The 23,856-nt window shown below is 45.1% G+C and overlaps 1 protein-coding gene across 2 annotated transcripts in view; it reads right to left on the bottom strand.

Moving 5' to 3' along the window:
* Positions 1 to 22,326, bottom strand: part of LOC137357262 (leucine zipper putative tumor suppressor 1-like) — a 45,861-nt gene extending 23,535 nt beyond the window's left edge. For both annotated transcript variants that reach the window (XM_068023472.1, XM_068023473.1), the window contains exon 1: positions 21,989 to 22,326. The gene's annotated coding sequence lies outside the window, so the exon portion shown is untranslated. The remainder of the gene's footprint in view (positions 1 to 21,988) is intronic.
* Positions 22,327 to 23,856: the final 1,530 nt, after the last annotated feature.

Genomic DNA, 23,856 nt, shown 5'->3' with positions numbered 1-23,856 from the left:
GAAAAGTGGCGAGCTGCACTTTGGAAAGGATTGTTTTCAAAGCTGGACCTGTGGAAGGATGTAGTGTCCTTGAATCTTGCCCCATTCAAATTTGAAAGCAGGAAACAGAGTCCGAGCAAGTGATGCAGCAGCTGAACCCGCATTTGATTGATGGCTGGCAAAGTGACAGTGTTGCTGCATTAGGAGTGGGTGTGCTCTGTGTGCCCTCGCTGCAGAATGGCAGTGCAACATACCTGATGAGAAGTCTCAGCTGTATGGTCTGGGAACAGATGTTAGTGGAGGTGGCACACCTTAAGGACAGTTTGCAAACTAACACTAGTGTTCAGCATATCGATGGACCACACATGCATGTCACCATGTGTTGTCTGCTGGTGTGTTTCCCATTTATTGATGATAAGGCCTTGGGTAACCTTGCAGCTCTCTCATCAGCAGGACCCACATTGAAGCTGCAAATTATCACAAACAGTTTAAATGATGCAGCTTGGAATGAAGAGGAGTGGACAGTATCTAAGGGAGACTTCGACGATACCAAGAATCAACCAACATGTGGAAAGATGATTGACTGGGGCCATTGGCAGGCGATCAGCCTGCTCGGAGTCTGTGTATGTCACCTTAAATTTGGGGGCAGTTTCCACACTTGCCAAGAAAACATCATTCACAAAGAAAAGGAGGGAAATGAGAATCTTTTTTACACATGCGCTGCCTGCAAGGGAGCTGGAAGAAGATTCAGTCGTAACTTTCAAAAGGCAATTGGATAAATACTTGTCAAGGAAACATTTTCAGGGGTTTGGGGAAAGAGCAGGAGAGTGGAACCAATTGGATAGCTTTTTCAAAGAGCTGACCGCACCATGATGGGTCCAACGCTGTATTCTTCTGTGATTCAGTTGGCACCAACTGAAGTCTTCACCAGATGGTCGAGCAAGGTGTTGAGCACAGACATGTGGCTTGCCCAGTGGAAGAGAGGGAACATTGGCAGGTACAAGATACTTGGGTTTCCTGTTTGATAGTCCTCCTACAGAGAGAGAGGCCTAACAACAGTTCATCAAGGCTGCCTTCCTTGCTCGGGAATGGCCCTGAGAGACACGAGCGAGGAAAGAAATATACTTCAAATGGAAGATCTTTTTATTTTTGACATCAATACTCTTTTTGAAAATATTTGCACACCCCTAAACCAACTTAAAGAGAAGGAAAATCTGGTGGATATTCTTTGGGAATACCGTCCTCCCCACCTGACTTTGCACCCAGGTGATGGCGGTGGTCTGATGCTGAAGATGAAAATCTTCTCTGAGGCTCTCTGAGAGATTGTCAAACAGCCATTTGTTGGCAGTCCACTGCAGCAGGGCCTCGGAATGGAGTAAACAATCTGTCTGAAGCACAGACTGATGAATGGAGCTGACCATTAACCAGCCGCGTTTGGCCAATTCCCTCATCACTAATTGCGAAATGTCAGTCGCCCAACTTGCCCTGTTGACCTCAGTGTGAAAAATGCACTCATTTGTTTGCTATGGCTTTGAAGTGTGTAGTCGACCAATCACCAAAGGATCAATGATGCTTTCAACATCTGAGTAGGGGCTCAGATTTTATTTGTCTGGATGGGTTTTCTACGACTGTCATTGTCAAGAGCAACGAGGTAGGTTTGGGGTGGGGGGGCATGATTAACTATTTAGGGATTGAAAGCTTACAGAGAGTACTTAACACGGACAAACATTTTCAAACCATTTTTCACGTCTTAATTTGTTCAAGTTTCAGAGCTGGTACAAACACATGGCCAGTTCTCTTTGGTTTGAAGCAAGTATCATGATACCCAGGAAGCTGAGAAGCTGGTGCATGGGTTCAACCAAACGTCTCAGCTGCTGATGTTGGTATGTTACTGGGCTGTCATAGGTAAAGCAGGGCTCATGGTGTGTTCTGAGTTAACTCGTGTCAGTGCACTGAGCAGTCACGGACCAGCAATCGGCTGGGCCGCAGAGGGGCAATGTCGGCCAAATGGAAAATCTACATCAAAAACAAAATGAGCAAACAGCAACAAAACGTTAACCCCAAGAATTCCCTGAGACATTGTTCCCAATTACAGATCACAAACATCATGGTTGTAGCAATGGAGGACCTATTGAGAAGTTAGTATAGTCAAACTGTACACTGTCATAGCTATATCGTCAAAAGTTTTTCTGTTCTTGTTGCACAAGATATGTTTTCCACATAGGACAAGAGGAATCTCTGGAAAATGCTTATGTTGCAAACAGTGATAAGATATATCATCAAAATACAAAGTGTGGAGAGCTGCAGACAACATTGTGATAGATTGCTAAGAACAAATATACATGTATTAACACAAAACACACAAATAGAAATTTTCACTGCCAACACAGCAGACCATTCCTCCATGAGTATACTACCACTCAGGTGGTATTTTACAAGATCTGAACTGCAGTTAAGACCCATAGCAGCAAATTGTACTTGATTTATCCTGTCTGAAATGGCTCAAAATCAGATACAAATCCTTAACTCTTGTGATTTTGAAATAAAAAAGTCTTGCGTGTGTCCAGGCCTTTAACAACCTCAGCAAGTCCCCAAGTGCTTTACCACCAAAGAAATACCTTGGAAGCGTAGTCACTGTTGTAATGTAGGAAATGCTGTAGCCAATTTTCACACAGCAAGATCCCGCAAAGGGATAAGTATTGGCCAGGACAGCAGAGAGAACTCCATTGCAGCAGTAGGTTCTTTTACATCCACCTGAGAGTGCAGGCGGGGCCTCAGTTTAACGTCTGATCCGAAAGACTGCACCTCTGACAGTGCTGCACTCTCTCAGTAGAGTGTCGGCCCAGATTATGGGTGATTATGTCCAGAAATGTTTACGATGCAAATCACGCACCTTCAATAATGCAGTTAACATTTCCAAGATCTTCACAAGCTTTGCCAACTCTGCTTGGACATTATCCTGAACAGTGTCTGCAAGATGAATAACGTACTCTGGACAAGCCAAGAGGATTGGCAACCCTCACTGAACTCACACTGTGAATACACAGCAGAAAATCACAAGTCCTGAAGCCCTGATCCGATCCCGTTCCCCGCCAACACGTTAACCTCTTAACTAGTTGGGGGAGGGCTCTGAAATCCCAGTTACTGGGCTCAACACAGAAGTTAATCTTAGCTGGCATTTTAAATAAACTAACTTAATCAGTAAAAATATAAAACAATTGTCGGAATGACCACCAAAAAGCTTTGTTTCGGAGTGGAATATTCCAATCCAAATCCCGAAGAAGATGGCAGGGAAAGAATCAGGAGCAATAATTTTATTTCACACCAGAACAAACGTGGGTCCTCAGCATATTTCACGTTGCAAACTCGACTGAAAAATGGAAGCAGTTCGGCCCCAAGAGAATGATTGCGTTCAATTCTTTTCCCCACACTTCAGCAAGGATGGCAATTGTCTGTGAGAGGGTACAGAGGAGATTCAGTAACGGAGATGAGGTATTCCATTTTATGAAGAGGCTTTAGAAGCTGGGGTAGTTCTCAAACCAGACAAGGTTAAGGGGAGGATTCATTGAGATTATGATGGTTTCTCCTGCTGGAGCGGCGCAGGAGAAACCAGGGAGGAGATGAAAATGTTTCTTTTTCAACACAGCGAGTTGTTGTGATCTGGAATCTGCTGGCTGAAAGGGCGATGGAAGCAGATTCAAAAAGAACTTTCAACAAGGATCTACAGCACAGAAACAGGCCATTCAGCCCTTCAGGTTCATGCAGGTGTTTCTGCTCCACACGAGCCTCCTCCCACCCCTCTACAGCTAACGCTGTCAACATATCCTCCTATTCCTGTCTGCCTCTTGTGTTTATACAGCCTCCCCTGGAATGTAACTGCTGCTTTTTTGCCTCAGCCACTCCCTGTGGTTGGGAGTTCCTGCAAAGGAAATATATTGCAGGGGCTATGGGGCAAGAGCTGGGGTCATGTGATGACTTTGCCCTGTCAATGAGGCAGCGCAGACATGATGGGCTGAATGGCCTGTGTGTGTGTGTGTGTGTGGTGAAATCACACAGTGCTCAGAGTTTCATTGAAAGAACTTTTAATGATGTGCCCCTTACACGTGTATCGGAGCCAAGTCAAGCAGATTGTCGCCTGATGAATTTGTTTAACTGCACGAAGGAAGATTTCTAGCTGTAAGCAGGCACTGAGAACAAGCTGAGAGACAATAGCAGCACATCCTCACTGACATATTCCAGAAAAAGCCAAGCGTAATTAAATTAAAACAATTGAAGTAGCTCGTAAGTCCATTGGCAGCTAAAGTGCCAAGTATAAGCTGCTGCTTAATCACGATGAGCAATTTAACCAGTGCCTTTGAATAGGCACCACTGTTTAACTCAGTCTGTGTGGCACTGGGTGAATAGCAGGAACACTTCAATCAAATGCTCGACCAGCTTCAGCACAAATGCACTCAGTGTTGGATCAGTGTTGCAAGCTGCCATCAGAATGTCATTGGGATGCAAATGAGAGGGAGCTGAACTCAACACTGCTTCTCTCGCACAAAAGAATGCCTTTGGCTTGTCACCGTGGCAGGGCATCACAAGCCTCACGTCTGGGCTCTGGGAGATAATCATTGAAAGGGATCCTGTCCCTTGGTGCGGCTTCATTGCAAACGAAAATCAGTGAATGGAAAGCAGGCAGGATGTGAAGAGAGACACCAAATCTTGCTAATAACTCTGAAGGTTGCTGCGAAATCGCCTGACTAAAATGCAAAAGCATCAAGAGGAAAGGGTTTAAAAACAAGAAATGCTGGAACCAGTCAGCAGGTCTGGCAGCATCTGTAAAAAAAGAAAAAATAACTAAAAATGAAAGTAAAATGGGGGGCTGTCATGCTCTGAAATTATTGAATTATTAGTTCAATAATTTCAGAGCATGACAGCCCCCCATTTTACTTTCATTTTTAGTTATTTTTTCTTTTTTCTTTTTTACATTTTTTACAATCTTTCTTTTTTTGCATTTATTTCATTTCATCTTAGTTTGTTCAGCTTGCTTACCCACTGGTTTTTTTCATGTTTGCACTTGCTGCTGTTCAGTCTTCAGTCCGTTAACACCTTATCTGTACTAATGCTTTGTCTTTCAACACACCATTAACATATTGTTTGCCTTTGCTCCATGACCTTTTGGTCAGTTATGTGGCCTTGTCCAATCTACACCTTCTCTTTTGTTATCTCTTGCCCCACCCCCACCTCACTCGCTTATAACCTGTGACATTTCTAATATCTGTCAGTTCCGAAGAAGGGTCACTGACCCGAAACGTTAACTCTGCTTCTCCTTCCACAGATGCTGCCAGACCTGCTGAGTGATTCCAGCATTTCTTGTTTTTATTTCAGATTTCCAGCATCCGCAGTATTTTGCTTTTATTATAAGAGGAAAGGGTTTGTTTGATTAAACTACATGAGTTACTACATCACTTAAACAAAGTGATTATTGTCATTTATTTGCAAGCTACAAATACAAATAAAACAACTTGAACGTCGGGTTGCCAACTCTGCTTGGGCAAGTTCTGCAGGTTTCACCTACATGTAAGCACATGTAAGCCTGCAAACACCCGCCCTGCTAAACAACATTTTTTGCTCAATCGTTCTCTAATATTTTTTATAGCTGATAAAAAAAAAAAATGAAAGCTACCCTTTTTTCTGATGATCTGATGATTTTTCTCCTGGATTTTACTCACTGCAGTGCCCTGGAGATTAAAATTGAATGCTTGGAGACTCCAGAGCAATCCTGGAGGGTTGGCAACCCAACTTGAAAGGACTATTGTCCCACTGTTGATGGGGCAAGAGATGAAAGGCATGATTGGAGGATGATGCCACTGGAAATAGGGTGATCCGGTAGCTTTAGTTTGTGAGGTCACTGCAGCTAGGATGGATTTCCGCGCACTTGGGATCTATATGACAGGACAGGGAGGGGGTACATTTCTCAATGCTCACCATTGGCAGGGCTCACAAACAAAACACTGTAGACTGCTGGGGGGGTGGGGGGTGGGGGGGGGAGAGAAAAAAGGAAGTTTGAAATGAAATCCTAGCTCAATTTCAGCCCATGTTCCATTAGTCTTGCCCCTACACCAACGAATGTACTGGATGAAAGACCAAGACTGATGTTTCACGACCTTCACTGCACTGAGCATTGCACAGACAAGAGGCAGAGTGTGGAGCTCATCATGAGACTGCTTAAAACAGTAACTAGCAACAAAGGTACCAGGTTTATTCAGCGCTGAGCTGGAGCATGCAGGAGGCCCCATCAATCTGTATTCAGGAGGGGAGAACTGTACAACTGTACCTGGCAATGATTTGTGAATGAACAGGTGATTTGCTACCTTGCCCTGAGGACCCAGACTGCCTCTGGTCAAAGTCAGCACTGACATTCTTTGTTGCCGTGACATCAGCATCCCATCCCTCCTTGGCCTGGTGGAACTCTCGGGGACATTCTGCATCACATTGTCTTCTGCTGCCTCTCCTTTGCACTCCGGCCAGATAGCATTGCCTTTGTGTTCCTTCATTGTTAAATGCCCCAAGACAACCAGTGCACCCACAGCGCTCTCCTCCCACACCCCAACATTCCAGCTTTTCCCCTTCCTTGAACATCCTGCTCCACGGCAAGTTAGCTGGATTCGGGTTTGTGCCCACCAAGCTACCTTTGTGCTGTCCAGCCATCACCAGCTCGACTGAGTATTGTCAAGTTCCTGCCAAAACCTCAGTGCCCTTGACATTGACTCCATTCCCTACCCAACACCCCACCACGCAACCACCCCGCTCCTTCGCACTCCTCTGCCGATCATCCGGTGTTCACCAGACTGAGCCTCAAACTCAAAACATTGAAGGGGCACTGTCCAATACAGGACAGGAGAGGACTTTCTGCTTCCAGCCTGTCCTACTCAATTGTAATGCCTTCTGAATCACAATAGACTCCGCATGTCACCAACCAAGCCATGTAGGCAAGTACAACTAGTCCCGGAGACCACTCTGACACTGTCACTCGACCTAACTTCTGTACCAAGTGATTTGCCCCCAGAGTGCTTATTTCCAACTCGGTAACTTTCTCCGCCTCTATGCTGGCCTCATTTCCACCGATGCTGTTCACATTTAGTTACCTCGAGACTCAGCCTTTCCTCCCAAACACAAGCTGTAACTCTGAGGAAATAGCACAACCTGGACCCTGACCCACTGTCTAATAGCCCCCACCCTCTGGTGACCTTCATTCGAACCCTCATTCCCCCGTCACATTGAGTTTCTAATTCTGGATCTCAATTGCACGTTCCTGCCTGGCACAGTTTTTCTCAACTGGGTTATTGCTGACAGAACCCTCAAATAGCCAATTGCTCCAAACCCCTTTCCACATCTTTTAAAGAGATATTTAGAACTGTTTGAAACCATTGTTACATTCCTCTTTGACTGCGCTGTGAAAAGCCTGAAGCCATTTTCTATGTTAAAGGCACTGTACAAACACAAGTTAGTGAATTCAGGAGAGGGTGGGCAGGGAAATGGGAGAGAAAATGGGCCAAAGGAAATGCAATGGAACAAACTAATGGCAGTAATATTCTGACAACTAACTCCAACTGGAACTGATAGACAAATCACATTTATTCACAGGACCCAGTCTAGTCTACCATCACAGGTTTCAGGAGTCAACACATCAACTTTTGGGGCTCGGTGATGGTCAAGTGGCAAATATGAAGCCCTGAGAATATTTTTCTAAGAGACTGCCAGGGTTCCCAAATACAACAGGCAGCTTTCATACCAATTTGTTTCTGGATTTACTGTTAAAGTTTAACACCAATTAACAGGAATAGGGAACAGAAAGCTCATAGACCTGACACTTCTTTATTCTTTCACCGGATGTGGGCGTCGCTGGCCAGGCCAGCATTTATTACCCATTCCTAATTGCCCTTGAGAAGGTGGTGATGAGCTGCCTTCTTGAACCGCTGCAGTCCATGTGGGGTAGGTACACCCACAGTGCTGTTAGTAAAGGAGTTCCAGGATTTTGACCCAGTGACAGTGAAGGAATGGTGATATTGTTCCAAGTCAGGATGGTGTGTGACTTGGAGGGGAATTTGCAGGTGGTGGTGTTCCCATGTATTTGCTGCCCTTGTCCTTCTAGGTGGTAGAGGTCACGGGTTTGGAAGGTGCTGTTGAAGGAGCCTGCAGTGCATCTTGTAGATGGTACCCACTGCTGCCACTGTGTGTCGGTGGTGAAGGGAGTGAATGTTTGTAGATGGGGTGCCAATCAAGCGGGCTGCTTTGTCCTGGATGGTATCGAGCTTATTGAGTGTTGTTTTAGCCGCACCCATCCAAGCAAGTGGAGAGTATTCCATCACACTCCTGACTTGTGCCTTGTCGATGGTGGACAGGCTTTGGGGAGTCAGGAGGTGAGTTACTCACCGCAGAATTCCCAGTCTCTGACCTGTTCTTGTAGCCACAGTATTTATATGGCTACTCCAGTTCAGTTTCTGGTCAATGGTAGCCCCCAGGATGTTGATAGTGGGGGATACAGCGATGGTAATGCCATTGAATGTCAAGGGGCGATGGTTAGATTCTCTCTTGTTGGAGATGGTCATTGCCTGGCACTTGTGTGGCGCGAAAGTTACTTGCCACTTATCAGCCCAGGCCTGGATATTGTCCAGGTCCTGCTGCATTTCTCCATGGACTGTTTCAGTATCTGAGGAGTCGCGAATGGTGCTGAACATTGTGCAATCATCAGTGAACATCCCCACTTCTGACCTTATGATTGAAGGAAGGTCATTGATGAAGCAACTGAAGATGGTTGGGCCCAGGACACTACCCTGAGGAACTCCTGCAGTGATGTCCTGGAGCTGAGAATGCCTTAAAAATGACTCCTGTGCAGTGCAATGCCTGTTCTGCTGTGGAGTTGGTGTGTTAACCACTTGAGTATAATCTGTGTCATATCAAATATTTTCTCAGCTGATCTCTCAAGTACCATGATCATAGAAGTGAAGAAGGATGTTGGTCTGTAATTCAGAATTTACAAGGCAGATACAAGGATTGAGTAGGCCAACAATCTGTTGCCACTGGCAGGAGGATTGGTAACCAGAGGACACAGACTTAAGATAATTGGTCAAAAAAAAAGGCAAGATGAAGAGGATATTTTTCCAGTGAGTTGCTGCCTGAACAGGTGGTGGAAGCAGATTCAATTGTAACTTTCAAAAGGGAATTGGATAAATACTTGAAAAGGAAAAGTTTGCAGGGCTGTGGGAAATAGCATGGGAATGGGGTGAATTGGACAGCTCTTTCAAAGAGCTAGCACAGACTCGATGGGCTGAATGGCCTCCTTCTATGCTGTATGATTCCAAAAGAGGAGATATTAGGAATATGACCATATTTAGTGCAGGCTGGTGAGGATCGGAATGGAATAGCACAAAATACACAGGATCGGGAGGAGGCCATTCAGCCCCTCACACCTGTACCACCACTCAAGTAGATCATGGTTCCATATCCCTCAACAATCTTCCCCAATAAGTCTTGAAGACTTGAATTAATCCACTGCCTTTTTGGGTGGGGAGAGAATTCCAGCTTTGGGAAAAAATGCTTGGCAATTTTGCCCTGAATAACCTGGCTCTAATTTTAAGATTGTGTCCCCTTCTTAACTCCCCAACTGGAGGAAATCGTTTCCCCATCCAATACAGATGGTCAATTTGTAAAGCTTCTTTCCAGGAAGTCACTAATATTCATTGTTCACAGAATATAAACTCTTGTGTATTAATTATAATGGAACGCACTCCCTTTGGGAGAGGGCTAACTTTCCTGGGGATGGTAATGATGCACAACGTTTGACGAAGGTGTTATCTGTAGTGAGGTGTATTTGTTTTAATGACGGAGCCGCTTGCTTTTCAAAGAACTGAGTTATTCCTGAGTAAAACCTTTCCACCGGCCAAATCCTGCCGTTCTGACTAAACAATTACAATCGGGAGCAAAACACAACGGCTGCTGATTCAGAGAGGTGCAGATTTGGGTAAAGTGGGAGGGGGAAGGTGCATAGTTTCGCAAGTAATGGTCTTGTTTGTTCAAAGAAACACACAAAGGCTTGTCTAGTTCAGGTGTTAGAGGAGGAATCACTCTCAATGCAGGTAATGCTGCTTGTATTTTCTCTCTTTGTCTTTGCACTCCAGATGATCTTGGCAATTGCTGAACCCAGCAATTACACTCAGACTCTCAGCCTCAATCCACTTGCCTGAATTACTAAATGAATGCTTCACTCAGCAGGAATATTTCAAGTTGTTTCACACAGGCAGACATTTTGAATGAGCGTTTAACCCTCTGTAACCTTAATGGGGTCCCCAGAAACGCTGGTACTTCTCAGTTTTTGTAATCTCTTGGCCTACTCCTGCTCCGAATTTGGATGTTGGTATTCCCAGAAGCAGGAGGATTTTAGCTGTCGCCGTCACATCTCCTGTGTGAGATTTGTCTTCAGTCTAATCAGGGATCATGGATGTTGCTGTGGGTACAGAGTTCTTCCTTCTCTGGAAAAGAGAAGACCAAGTAAAGATCTTTCAAATTATCAAGGGCTTCGATCGGGCAGAAGTAGAGATGTTCCCACTGGTGGGGGAATCCAGAACTAAGAGTGGAGCCATAAATACAATATAGTGTCAAATAAATCGAGTGGGGAATTCGGGAGAAACTTCTTTGCCCAGAGAGTGGTGAGAATGTGGAACTCACTACCACAGGGAGTGGTTGATGTGAATAGTATGGATGGATTTAAGGGGAAGCTGGATAAACACGAGGGGGAAAGGAATAGAAGGAGATGCTGATAGGGTGAGATGAAAAAGGGTGGGAGGAGGCTCGAGTGCAGTATAGATCATGTGGGTTGAAGGACCTGTTGTCTGGACTACAGATTCCATTTGTATCTTGGCAAATATCCTTGATTTTTCACTCTTGAGGTCCAGATGTACATAGTCACTCCATATCCACCACTGTTCGGCCTCTCTGTCACCAACAGCAGCTCCTGCTCCAACTAACATTTTCAACACTGAAGTTAACCTGTTCATCCCCCGTCTAAAGTTAGCACCCATGCAAATCTTGTGACTCTGTCTGAATGTAACACTGTGCAGCCGAGTCTGCTGCACCAAGAAAACCACTATCCATTTCTGCTGACTTCTACTTTCTGTCTCCTTGGCTCACCCTCATCACTGCTGGAACCCTCAGCTTTGCCTTTGCTGAGTCAAGTTTCCTGAGATTCACGCAACGTAAACTCCCAAATTGTGTGTGTCTTTGTCTGTACGCATCCAATCCTGCACTAAGCCCAGTGCCTCAATCCTTCTGGGCACTGCCAAACAGCAATAACTCCTTGACCCTCCAACTTGTCAAATATAAAATGCTTGTCCTCATTTTCAAATTCTTCCATGGCCTCGTCCTCCTCGACCTCTGCAACTTTCCCTCTTCTGGCTCGACGATTCTCTACAACTCCACTTCCTCTCGCTCTCGACCGAGTGTCACAATCATTGCCCACCTTGGCACTGAACACTTCAATTCTGACCCCAAACCCTTGTGCCTTGTTTCACCTTTCACCAGTTCAGAAAATTCGAAAAGTCGCACGAGCACGATTCATTTTCTCTGTGTATTTGAAGGCCTGGGTCTCTCCTATGAGCCTGAATATTTTTCCTTCGAGCTGCAACTCCAAGCATTCTGAACACATCCAATATACTTCATTTCCCAGGATGCATTCAATGAACTGGAATGCTGGAAGAGTTCTCCTTAGATTCTAGCAGTTTCTCCTCAGTCGCTTGCCTTCAAATAAATTTGACTAACAAGAGGGGAAAAAGATTGATGCAAAAATTTGGGTTGAGAGCAGGTGTTTTCTTGTCAGCCTGCAGAATGGCAGTGCAACACGTTGATTGAAGCTGAGACGATCAATATTTCAGATGACAGGTAATTGAAGGAAAGTAGATGGAGATACGGGAAGAGGGCAGGTACATGGGTTCTGGTGGAGCCAAAATACCCACACACACTCCTTGGGTTGAGCAGCCTCTTTCTGTGATGTAAATTCGATGACATTTATCTATATTTTTAAAACTTGACTGAAGCAAACTTCATATTGGGTGTTTTTTTTTTGAAGGAGGCTGTGTGTGGCTCTGAGGATATTATCGGGAATTGTCATTTCTGTTTTCTGTTCTTTGAAGTATTTTCAAATATTTGGAACATTGAGAAAGAGAAAGAGAGTGACTCAGAGAGAGAGAGAGAGACAGTGGTTGGAGAGATGGTGATTTTAACGTTCGTTTTTAAAACAAAACCATTGACTTTCAAAGCCTTCCAGTCATTTCCACCTGCATTTTGTTACTTTGAGAAGGCCAGTGCTCATGGTGATCACTTCACAAGACATCTGAGAGTGAGCGAGGCAGACCGAGAGATAAACAAGGAGATGGGAGAGCGAGAGAGAAAAACCACAGAGACATCAGTGACAGCTTAGAGAGTGGATTGTCTGACTTAGTGTGTGCAAAGCAGTGGAGATTGACCAATCATTCAGTCATTTCCCAGCTGTAATCTCTCGGGAAGGTCAGCTTGGAGCATTCAGCCAGTCTGTCAGAGGTCACAGACTGACTTGTATTTGATGTTTTCATTCTTATTGATGGCAGTGGATTGGGAATGTCTCAAATCTTAATGCATGCCACAGAGAGCTCAAGTAAACTAGGTCCAATTTCTTTCATGATCACAGTGACTTAGGAATGAAGTTGAACAGGAATTCTCAGTTCTGCTGTTCTCTCATCAGACTGTAGTGAAAATGCTGGGACCTGATCAGAATCTGTCTGAAGAAAGCTGCCAGGCTTCTCTCAGCCGTGGTCTGTATTGGAGCCCAAGCCCCTCACCCACCCTCTGGAAGACGGGGACTTTGTGTCAGGTCTGTCCCACAGAGCGAGCTTCCCCGGGGAGGAGAGAGAGATATGAGTGTCACATGGCTCGCTATTCACTGCTGCACACGCTCACCATTTGTCACGGTAACACGATGGCCCTAAGGTTACATCTCATCTGCAGCTCCTGCCAATTTAAATACAAAATCAGCTCTTGCTGCTGGTTTTCAAAGTCATGCCGGGCTATTGTACAGACTAATCACATTCTGTCTGCTGACTGAATGAGCAGTGCAATGTCATGGGGAGGCTGCAGAGGAGATTTACCAGAATGGTACCAGGGACAAGTAAAATACAGTCACACTCGAGAGAAGCTGGGATTGTTTTCCTGAGAGCAGAGTAGCTTCTCATGAACGGTCACTGACCTGAAACGCTCGCTCTGCTTCTCTCTCCTCAGATGCCGCCCGACTTGCAGAGTATTTCCAGCATTTTCTCCTCTAATCGCACAAATGCTCTCACTTCTGGTATCATGGGAGGATTGTGGGGTGATATATCATTTCCCCCAAGACAGAAAGCACAGCCAGAGAACACATCCTGCCCACATGCTCTTGTGTGATTGCTTGCAATTGCTTTCAGAGACTCTCAGCAGAAACATGGGAACAGCTAAGAGGGTAGAGCTAAGGTGTGACTGCACTCTGCTCACTGGGCTTCCCTGCTTGCAACTCGAATGGGAGAACCACAGGCCAGTTTCCCATATGTCCTGGCTTTTCCAGTATGTCATATCTCAGCACCAGCCGTGGTGCAGTGGGGAGCACTCTCAGCTCCTGACCTCCTGCACAAGATCTAGGCGAACACATCAGTGCAAGACAGAGGGAGAACTGCCCTGCCCGAGGTGCCATCTTTCACGTGAGTCGATAAACAGAGGACCAGTCTGCCCTCGTGGGTGGACAGAAATGATCCCGTGGAGTTCTCCCTGGTGTCCTAGCCAATATTAATCCCTCCATCAACATCACAGAAACAGATGGACTGGTCATGATCACATGGCTGTTTGTGGGATCTTGCTGTGTCCAATTTGGCTGTTGTGTTTCCTACATTACAACAGGAACTACACTTCTGAAGTACTTCATTGGATTTAAAGTACTTTGGGATGTCTGACGGTGCAAGTCTTTTCTGAAAAGATGCTGGGGCCTGCTGAATTAACTGCATCATCTCTCAGATTCACGAAATGGCCATGGGGAACTTGGGTAAAATTAAGAACAGAAATGAAATTGGAAACAAGTTTCAATCCAACAGCATGCGTTTACATCATGCCTTTTACACAGTGCTGCATCTCAAGGCATTTCACAGGAGTGTTACCAAGCAAAGTTTGACACTGAGCCACTTGGGAGATGAGGACAAGTGAAAGTTTGGTCACAGAGGTTGCTTTTAAGGAGCATCTGACAGAAGGAGAGAGAGGCGGAGAGGTTTAGGGAGGGAATTCCAGAGTTTTGGGCCCAGGCAGCTGAAGGCACGGCCGCCAGTGGTGGAGTGATTCAAATTGAATGACACTGCGTTTGAAACAAGAAAGCAAAATGGAGATGCTGACAATGCTGACTGGTTATTAGACCACACACTGATGCCCAGATCGCAGATTTGCACTGAGTCGGTTTTCCCCGACAGTGAACTGAATTAAAAATCTTTGTGTTGGTCATTTTCAGCGGCTTTGCCTTTTGTCAGCTGCCAGTGTTGGCCAAGTGCCCAGAAATGATACATGGAACTGAATCATGATACAGCGTCCACACTAACTTGTTGAAAAGGAACAGTACAGCTGGCAGTCAGGGTAGGCATACCCGCTAACCATCAGCAAATCCTCAAGTACTGTCATCAGATGGTGTTAGAGAATATAGGAACCCCCGATTTATACAGACCCCCTCCTCCCTCTCTCATCCCCACCAACCTGAATCTCACTCACCATTACCTGTCACACTCAGAGCAAGGACCTGAAATTCTCACTCACCGCCACCCTCTCCTCCTTAACCCTGTCAGGTTCAAGGACTGAAGTTTTTTTATTTGTCCCTGGGATGTGAGTCTTGTTGGTTAATATTTACAGCCCATCCTGAATTGACCTTGAGAAGGTGATGGTGAATTTGTCTGGAAAGTCAATGATGCCCATTATTTGACCCAAGATTCTGCGATTTGGTTTTTAATTCAGCCCTTCCCACTTTTCCTGCTAATTTATCTTGACTCATTTGGAGGGAGGACTTAAACTGACTAAATCTCGAGATTTAAGAACACAAGAAATAGGAGCAGGAGTAGGCCATTCAGCCCCTCGAGCTTGCTCTGCCATTCAGTCCAATCACCTGTGACTTTGATTCCACTTTCCCACTGTGTCCATTTACTCATTATTCTGCTTTCATCAACACCCTTTCTTTAAAGGGAAGGGCGTCAAACAGTATTTTTCCAGGTAACAATGGGATTTGTACCACAAGACATGGAGGAATTCCACACTGAGGTGACAGGCAAGATGCTATTAGACGTTTTGGTGAAAGTTTGAAAGCTGCAAATCAGCAGGCTGGAAGTGCATTGAATATTGAAGACAAACTGATGCCTCAAGACGTGAAACACAACTTTTGTCCAGGTTTTCATGGACACACACTTGCTTGTCAGTGGAAACTCTGTGTGGATGCAGCACAAGACAAGGTCAAAAATGTTCAGTGGTTCATCGTGCTTCAAAACCTAGAAAACGAGTGATTTGTCAGCGGTTTTGCTGCGATTTTTCTCCCAGGTCACTATGGGGCAACAGCAGGAAGACTTTGTGCCAAGTCTTGGAGCCAGGAGCAGAATGTACAGTGCAGGAACAGGCCATTCAGCCCATCAAGTCTGTGCTGGCTCTTTTGAAGAGCAATCCAGTTTGTACCTGCTCCGCTGCTCTTTCCCAATACTCCGGAAATTTTCTCTCCTTCAAGTGCTTATGCAGCCCTTCATTGAATCCACATCTATCACTCTATCACTTCACATCAAGTGGTTTCTTTTCATGTCGCCTCTGTTTTTGTTTGCCAATCGCCTTAAATCTGTGCCCTCTGTTCAACGACCCATGGAACCCCTTCATAATCTTCAAGACCCACCTCAGGTCACCTCTCAGTCTTCTCCCTTGTCAAGAAGAGAGCCAGCCCCTTGTCTGTTCAGTCTCTCCCGATGAGTATTGCCCCTCAGTTCTTGTCATTTGTTTTTTTTTTGCCGTTCACCCCCAGTAGCTATGTAACCTTTCAATAATATGCAGACTTCTGCCAAAACTGCTGAGCAGAAAACAATGGTGGTGAATGTTGGAGGCTGAATGAGTCAATGACACCAGCTTCCCACTGCTCCATTTACACAACACTGTGTTGTTCATTAATTTGTTTTTGTTGGCACTCTGCTTTACAAAGTTGCACATCGTCCCATTTCGTGAACCCAATAATGAGCCATCACCAGACTAATCAAGAGATCTCATCCCTCAATGACTTGGCCAGACAGGCACCAAATCCTGCAGATTTTCCTGTGTCTAGTCATAGTTCGGCTCGGGTTGTGGGTTTGGTTTTGGTTTCATGTCCACCCTTTATCCCTCACCCTGTGGTTCTTCACCTCATTGGAGAATAGTCTCCCAGGTAGATCAGCTCTGATTACAGAGGTGTGTGTAGAAACTGCAAGTCTGATGATAAAGTTGAACTGTTCAGTCATTTGAATGAAGCAGTTGGATTGAAAAGGTGCAGGAGCCCTTTTCAGAAGAACTCGCAGTTGTTGAAACGAATTAACTCTGAATGAACTGGTGAAACTACAGAGCGAATCAGATTGCTTTGTATCTGAGGTGAACTATCCCTTTGTTTATGTACACTTTTTGATTGATGAGTGAGGCGTCTGCAGTCTACCTCACTGCTCTGCAGAAATTACAGCTAGTAAATCTTCAACACGGGTCACCATTCTACTTGTGAAAAAGTTCTAAAAACAGGTGTGAGTGTTTGCTTTGGTAACCAGTGCACGACTTGGAGTCACGGAGTCATTACTGCACAGAAGGAGGCCATTCGGCCCATCGGGACTATGCCAGCTCTCTACGGAGCTACGCAGTCCGTCCCACTCCCAGGCTCGATCCCCGTCTCCCTGCAAGTCTACTTCTGTCAGGTAGCCATCCAACTTGGTCTCCACTTCCACCACCCTCGTGGGCAGTGAGTTCCAGGTTATTACCACCCGCTGTGTAAATGTGTTCCTCTCACACTCACCCTGCATCTTTCTCACCAATGGTTAAAGAGGGAAAGAACTTGGACTTGTATTGAAACATGGAATCATCCAGCACAGGTAGAGGCCATTCAGCCATTTGCCCTGTGCTGGATCTTTGAAACAGCTGTCCAATCAGTCCCATTCCTCCTGCTCTTTTCACACCTTGCAACAGTTTCCCCTTCCAATATTTTTCCAATTCCCTTGGAAAGTTACCATTGAATCTGCATTCCAGATCTTCACAGAATCATTACAGTGCAGAAGGAGGCCATTCAGCCCATCGTATCCACACTGGCTCTCTGAAAGAGCAATTCACTCAGTCCCATTCCCCTGCCTTCTCCCCATAATCCTGCACATTCGTCCTTTTCATATAATAGTTCCCTTTTGAATGCTTCAATTGAACCTGCCTCCATTGCACTCTCAGGCAGCGCATTCCAGACCTTAACCACTTGCTGCGTGAAAAAGTTTCCTCATATCACTTTTGCTTCTCTTAAAAAATACTTGAAATCTGTGCCCCCTCGTTCTCGATTCTTGCACGAGTGGGAACAGTTTCTAAATTGCGACGCCCAGAACGGGACACAATACTCCAGCTGAGGCCGAACTAGTGTCTTATACAAGTTCAATGTAACTTCCTTGCTCTTGTCCTCTCTCTCCCTATCAAGAAAGCCCAGAATACTGCATGCTTTATTAACTGTGCTCTCAACCTGTCCTGCCACCTTCAATGATTTATGCACAAATACACTCGGGTCCCTCTGCTCCTGCACCCACTTCAGAATTGTGCCCTTTATTCTATATTGTCTCTCCAAGTTCTTCCTACCAAAATGCATCACTTCACATTTCTCTGCATTGAACTTCATCTGCCACCTGTCTGCCCATTCCAGCGACTTGTCTATGTCCTTTTGAAGTTCTACACTATCCTCACAGTTCACAATGCTTCCAAGTTTCGTATCAACTGCAAACTTTGAAACTCTGCCCTGTACACCAAGGTCTAGATCATTAACCGATATCAGGAAAAGCAAGGGTCCCAACGCTGTCCCCTTGGTAACTCCACTACAAACCTTCTTCCAGCCCGAAAAACATCCATTAACCACTACTCTTTGTTTTATATCACTCAGCCAGTTCTCGACCGCTTCCTTGGAATGATTGCAGGACTCTAAGGGTTACATTTGGAGGACAGATTACACAAACTGGGGTAGTATTCTCTGGAACATAGGAGGTTAAGGGGTGGTTTAATCAAAGGTTTCTGAATGTTCAGGGAAACGGACAAAGTGTTTAGAGAGAAACTATTTCAACTGTTTGGGGACTCTTGGACATGGAGGCATAGTCTAAAAATTAGAGCCTGACCTTTCAGGAGTGAAATTAGGAAACGCTTCTACACACAAAGAGTGGTAGAAGTTGGGAACTCTCTTCTGCAAATGGCAACAGAATAATCTCATTGAATGCTGGAACAGGCTCAAGGGGCTGAACGGCCTCTTCATGTTGCTATCTTCCTAAAAGAGTGTCTATCTGCACAGCTGTGCAAAGTGAATGAATTGCCCGATCTCTTTTGGATGGGACTAATTAAGTGCAATTGCTTTGAAGGACCCCTCAGCCCACAACCTGTCTCCCAGCCATAAGATTTAATTTAACAGGACTGAGAGCAAACAGGATTTGTGTTTGTTAATGAAAGGTAGCACAACTGAAAGAGCATTAGTGAAAAGCTCGTTCAGGCTTTGAGCTGCTGTGTCACTGCCTGCTTGTGAACTTGAATGGTGAACTGGGACCTCTCCATTCTTGGTCAGAAGACAGGTTCACCAAACTTGAGACCTATATTTGGCCGAATTCAGATCATCATTAATTTGCTGGTGTCTCTTGTTTTGAAAAGACAAAATGTGTGATGCAATTCTGTCTCTGTCTCTGTCTCTCTCTCTCTCTCTCTCTCTCATAAAGGTTCCTCCAGTACAAATGCTGTTGGTGACCGTTAGCTTTGTATTAAAGGTGAGCACATTTACTCTGGTTCATGTGTCACAGTGTTGAATGGAATTGTTTGGATCAGTTTTGCCATGAAATATTTCAAAGCAGAATTCCTAAAACGTACAGACTGTTCTCAGTAATTCACCTCCGAAGGTCATCAATTTTTGAGAGGATGTTAGAAATTTGCACATAATCACTAATCATAAACATGACACAGGTCACACATAAAATCTTTGTTCCTCTTTCTTCGACTAAAATGCAGAACCAGCCCCAAATCCTAACTTCCGAAGAGAGGATATTGTCAGTGGGAGCAGAGAATGGAGACACATCGCTGCCACACATTGCCATCTCATTATGAAGTTGCGATTTCAGTTTGTCTATACTGATGGGAGGTTTGACATTACAAGATGATGTGAAACCCCCAGTGATTTTCATTCATCTTCCTCTTAGTGAGTTCCATCATCTCCAACCAGCTCTGTCTGTGGCCATGATCATTCACCAGGGAAGAATAGGGTTAAATGGCCAGGGTTTGCACAGTCTAGGCTTGTGTTGCCTTGGGTATGGAGGATTGAAGAAGGACAGTCTTGCATTTATCAAGCAGCTTTCATGACCACAGGACATGCCAGAGTGCTTCACAGTCGAATTGTTGGGATTGGATAGTTCTTCCAAAGGGCTGTCACAGGTACGATGCACAGAATGGCCTCCTGCTGTGCTGTAGGATTCTTTAATTCTATCCGATGATTTTCAGATTCGATAGGGTTGACAGTTTCTCTTTATTCCGCCTGGTGGAGAGTGTCCACAAGGGAACACAGCTTCCAGTTTGAGCCAGGCTGTCAGGGGTGATGCCAAGGGCACTTCTTCACACTAAGGGGAGTGGAAATCGAGAACACTCTTCACCCCCACCCCCCAGTAAACTGCTGAGTCTCGGGTAGAGGGGAGAGTCAATTAAAAATGTCAAAGCTGAGATTGATCACTTTTTGTACAGCAATGGGATTAAGGGATTTGCAGCCAAGGCGGGTAGATGGCATTGAGACACAGAACGACTATGATCTAGTTGAATGGCAGAACAGGCTTGAGGGGCTGAATGACCTCCTGTTCTGAAGATGTTCCTTGCATTAATGCATGAAACACGAAAGGAAGTGCCATTTGAGTGCAACTGTTGGCCTGACTGTTTGCATTTGTACTCTCATTGTGTCAGGGTTACAAAGACAGAGTGAATCTCAGCAGCATCTCAGATGTTACAAACCATCCAGCCACAGCATAAATAAGGGAATTGCATACACTAACTATTGTGCTGCAGATACTGCAGAGCTTGTGTCTTTATCACCACAACACTCGAGTATGTCATACCCAGTTCATCATTTGAACTCAGTTGACAAAAGAAATAATAAGAGTTACATTTCTGTAGCGCCTTTCACAACCACCAGATGTCCCAAAGAGTGTGACAACCAGTGAAGAACTTGTGAAATGCAGTCACTGTTGGAATGTAGGAAATGTGGTTACCAATTTGCACACAGCAAGCTCCCACAAACAGCAATGTGATAATGACCAGATTAGACAAAAGTAAAATCCTGCAGGTGCTGGAAATCTGAAATAAAAGCAGAAAATGCTGGAAATGCTCAGCAGGTCCGCCAGCGTCGGCAACCTTTAATAAGCAGATTATCTGTTTCGGTGATTGTTGATTGACGGATAAATATTGGCTGGAACACCAGCAGGAACTCCTCGAAATAGCACAATGGGATCTTTTACATCCACCCGCGAGGACAGGCAGAGCCTCAGTTTAACATCGCATCCGAAAGATGGCACCTCCGACAGTGCAGCACTCCCTCAGTACTGCACTGGCTTTGTCAGCCTGGATCAGTCTCTGCACTGGGACTTGAACCCACAACCTTCAGACTCAGCTGGAGACCAGGAATTCGTGGTACAGGGGCAGTCATAGTCATCTACAGCACAGAAAAAGGCCATGTGGCCCATCAAGTTTGTGCCAGCTCTCCAGAGAGCAGTGCAGTCATTCTCATTCCCCTGTTCGATCCCTGTCACCCTGCAAATTTATTTCCTTCAAGTGCCCACGAGATTTCCTATTGATTCAGCAAAAAATGCTGAAAATTTTCTTCACTGGGGAACAGCAGAGAGACTTGCAACAGATTTCGGGACAAGACTTGGCATGTTTTTTGATGACGTTGAGTGGTGAGAGAGTAAACATTAACACAATCACCTAAAACTGCTTCACTCTTGTCAGGTGATAAGATCGTCCAGCTACTGGGAGTATTTTGTTCATTTAACCCTTGGGATAATGCTCTTTGCAGCTTTCAAAACCTTTCACAGTCCAGGAGTTATAAAAAAAAACCAGCAGTGATAAATGCATGTTGCTGAATCTGACCTATCTCAGGCTGAATTCGTGCAAAACTTTCAGATGTTAAAAAAGGGGATATTTATTGTGATTTTACTCCAAATTCATGCAGACAAATTCGAAGTGAAAGCTGAAACTCTGCCGAGGATAAACCAAGTGGAGAGAGGAATGGAGAGTGTGTTGCACACAGCAACAGTCACAAACATGATAAGATAACACAAGAGCACACATGACAAATCACAGTTTTCCCCAAACCGAACGTGCCTGCAGACAAAGAGGGAGTGAAGGAGATTGTTTGGTTATGTGGAGAAGGAACCCATTGTACTTGAGCACAAAAAAAAACTTCCTCTGATAGCAGCTACCAGCTCGGAATTCAAAAGAGGGAAGTGTGCATTTAACACCCTTTCTCTCTTTTTTTTGACTGACTCCTACTGCTCCCTCATATCAACTGACCAGCGACTGCATGTATTTTACAATCCCTGTATTTTTGACCTGGAACACGTGTCTGAAAACAGCTGGATTGCAGTCATGTTCGAAGCCCTGCCCGTTAATATTTCTTATTCTTTATCTGATTTAAGAATTTGGTTTCTCTGAACACCTTCTTGGGGACTGCAGCATTTTCAAATGACAAGTTAAATCATTGTACCTTCTTCCTCCATAGTGTTTTGCAGTTTAAACCATTCTCCAGAGGTAAGATTTCACCTTCTCCACTTCTCTGCCTTCCTGGCACGACAGTCTGTCAAAGTCCATCTTACTGTGTGGCACCTGCACAGATTGAAGCTCTCCTACCTCCCTCCATTGTCTCTCTGGATAAAGACCCAGCCAGGACAAGTGAAGTTGTGCTTTTTTTAAACCTCCCCAAACAGTTCACTTTGCTGCATTCACTGGCAGTCTCTGTGTTTCTTGCAGAAGCAAATACAGGGATGAGCCTGATGTGCACACGTTGACACACACACACTGCTTTGGTTTCAAGGCTGGCAGACCAGACTGTTCTGCTCCACCAGTTCTTCTCATTACACATTCAGCCTCCCAGAAGCTCTGTCAGTGATTGGCTGTCGGGCTGAACACAGGCTTTCCCTTTTAAAGGGACAGTCTCCCAGTCTGCTCCACTGACCCAGTTTGTCCTTCAAACCCTATCAGAAATACTGAAAAAAAACAACCCACCCAGGCACTGTGTGCCTAAACCAGTCTTCACACTGTCAGCTTCCCCCATTTCTCCACCCCAGGTACAAACCTCAACCATCACTTTGTTTTCCTCTATTAAACTATGAAAATGTTGGTAAGGAATGCATAGATAATTTGACACGAACTGTCCTTTTCAAACAGTAATTAGTAGAAAAAGATGAATCGATTCCAGTCGAACCTCAGCTCTCATTCCCTCTCTGTGTTCCCTGATCTGTCGGGATTCGTAAGGAATTGTATTGCTCTCGTGCCTTATACCTTAGGACGTCCCAAAAGGCTTCACAGCCGAGGAAGTACTTTTGAAGTATACTCACTGTTGTAATGTAAGATTACAAATTTGCACACAGCAAGCTCTCACAAATAGCAAAGGAGTAAATGAGCAGATAATTTTTTTTTATTGGTGTTGGTTGAGGGATAAATATTGGTGCAGGGCGGCACAGTGGTGCAGTGGTTAGCACGCAACCTCACAGCTCCAGCGACTTGGGTTCAGTTCTGGGTGCTGCCCGTGCGGAGTTTGCAAGATCTCCCTGTGACCGCGTGGGTTTTCGCCGGGTGTTCCGGTTTCCTCCCACAGCCAAAGACTTGCAGGTTGATAGGTAAATTGCCTCTCGTGTAGGGAGGTGGTAGGAGAATGGTGGGGATGTGGTAGGGAATATGGGATTAATGTAGGATTAGTATAAGTGTGTGGTTGTTGGTTGGCACAGACTCGGTGGGCCGAAGGGCCTGTTTCAGTGCTGTATCTCTCTGTGACTCGATAGTGCCATGGGACTTTTTCTGTCTCCTCCTGGGTTTTGTGCTCCACTCTCCGAAGTGGTGAGCACTGAAAGGTGATTGTTGAAGATGAATGTTACAGATGGGAGGAAGGGTCAATCAGCCCTGCCATGTTGTGAGTTGCATTGGATGATAACTCTGGTGATTTGCTGGTGAGCTCCCATGTCATTGTGACCCCGAATCGATATGAATTCACAGGTCGTCAGCACGTTAGTGCCAGACAAAGTGATGGAATTCAGGCTTCGCACCCCCGAGAGCTCTGCCTTCAAATAACAGCTCCAGCACCAGAAAGGATTACAATGAGAGATTAGAACAACAGATTTAAGGACATCCTCATTTGATTCTGTGCCTTAGAAATGTTCCCACCAGGCACTGAATTTCTGTTTGACTTTAGTTTTCACTGACTTTAGCCAGACAATAAAACACTGATAAGTAGGTCACCAATTATGCTGGGAGCAGCAAAGTGTGGACAAAAAAACCCGTCTATAAATCATGGTGCTGGCATGCACCTCATCATTCCTTCTTCATTCAGTCGAAAGAAACTCAACAGGAAGGGAGCAA

The sequence above is a fragment of the Heterodontus francisci genome, chromosome 47 (assembly GCF_036365525.1).
Source record: "Heterodontus francisci isolate sHetFra1 chromosome 47, sHetFra1.hap1, whole genome shotgun sequence".
Taxonomy (NCBI): domain Eukaryota; kingdom Metazoa; phylum Chordata; class Chondrichthyes; order Heterodontiformes; family Heterodontidae; genus Heterodontus; species Heterodontus francisci.
This window is presented reverse-complemented; position numbering and strand designations above follow the sequence as displayed.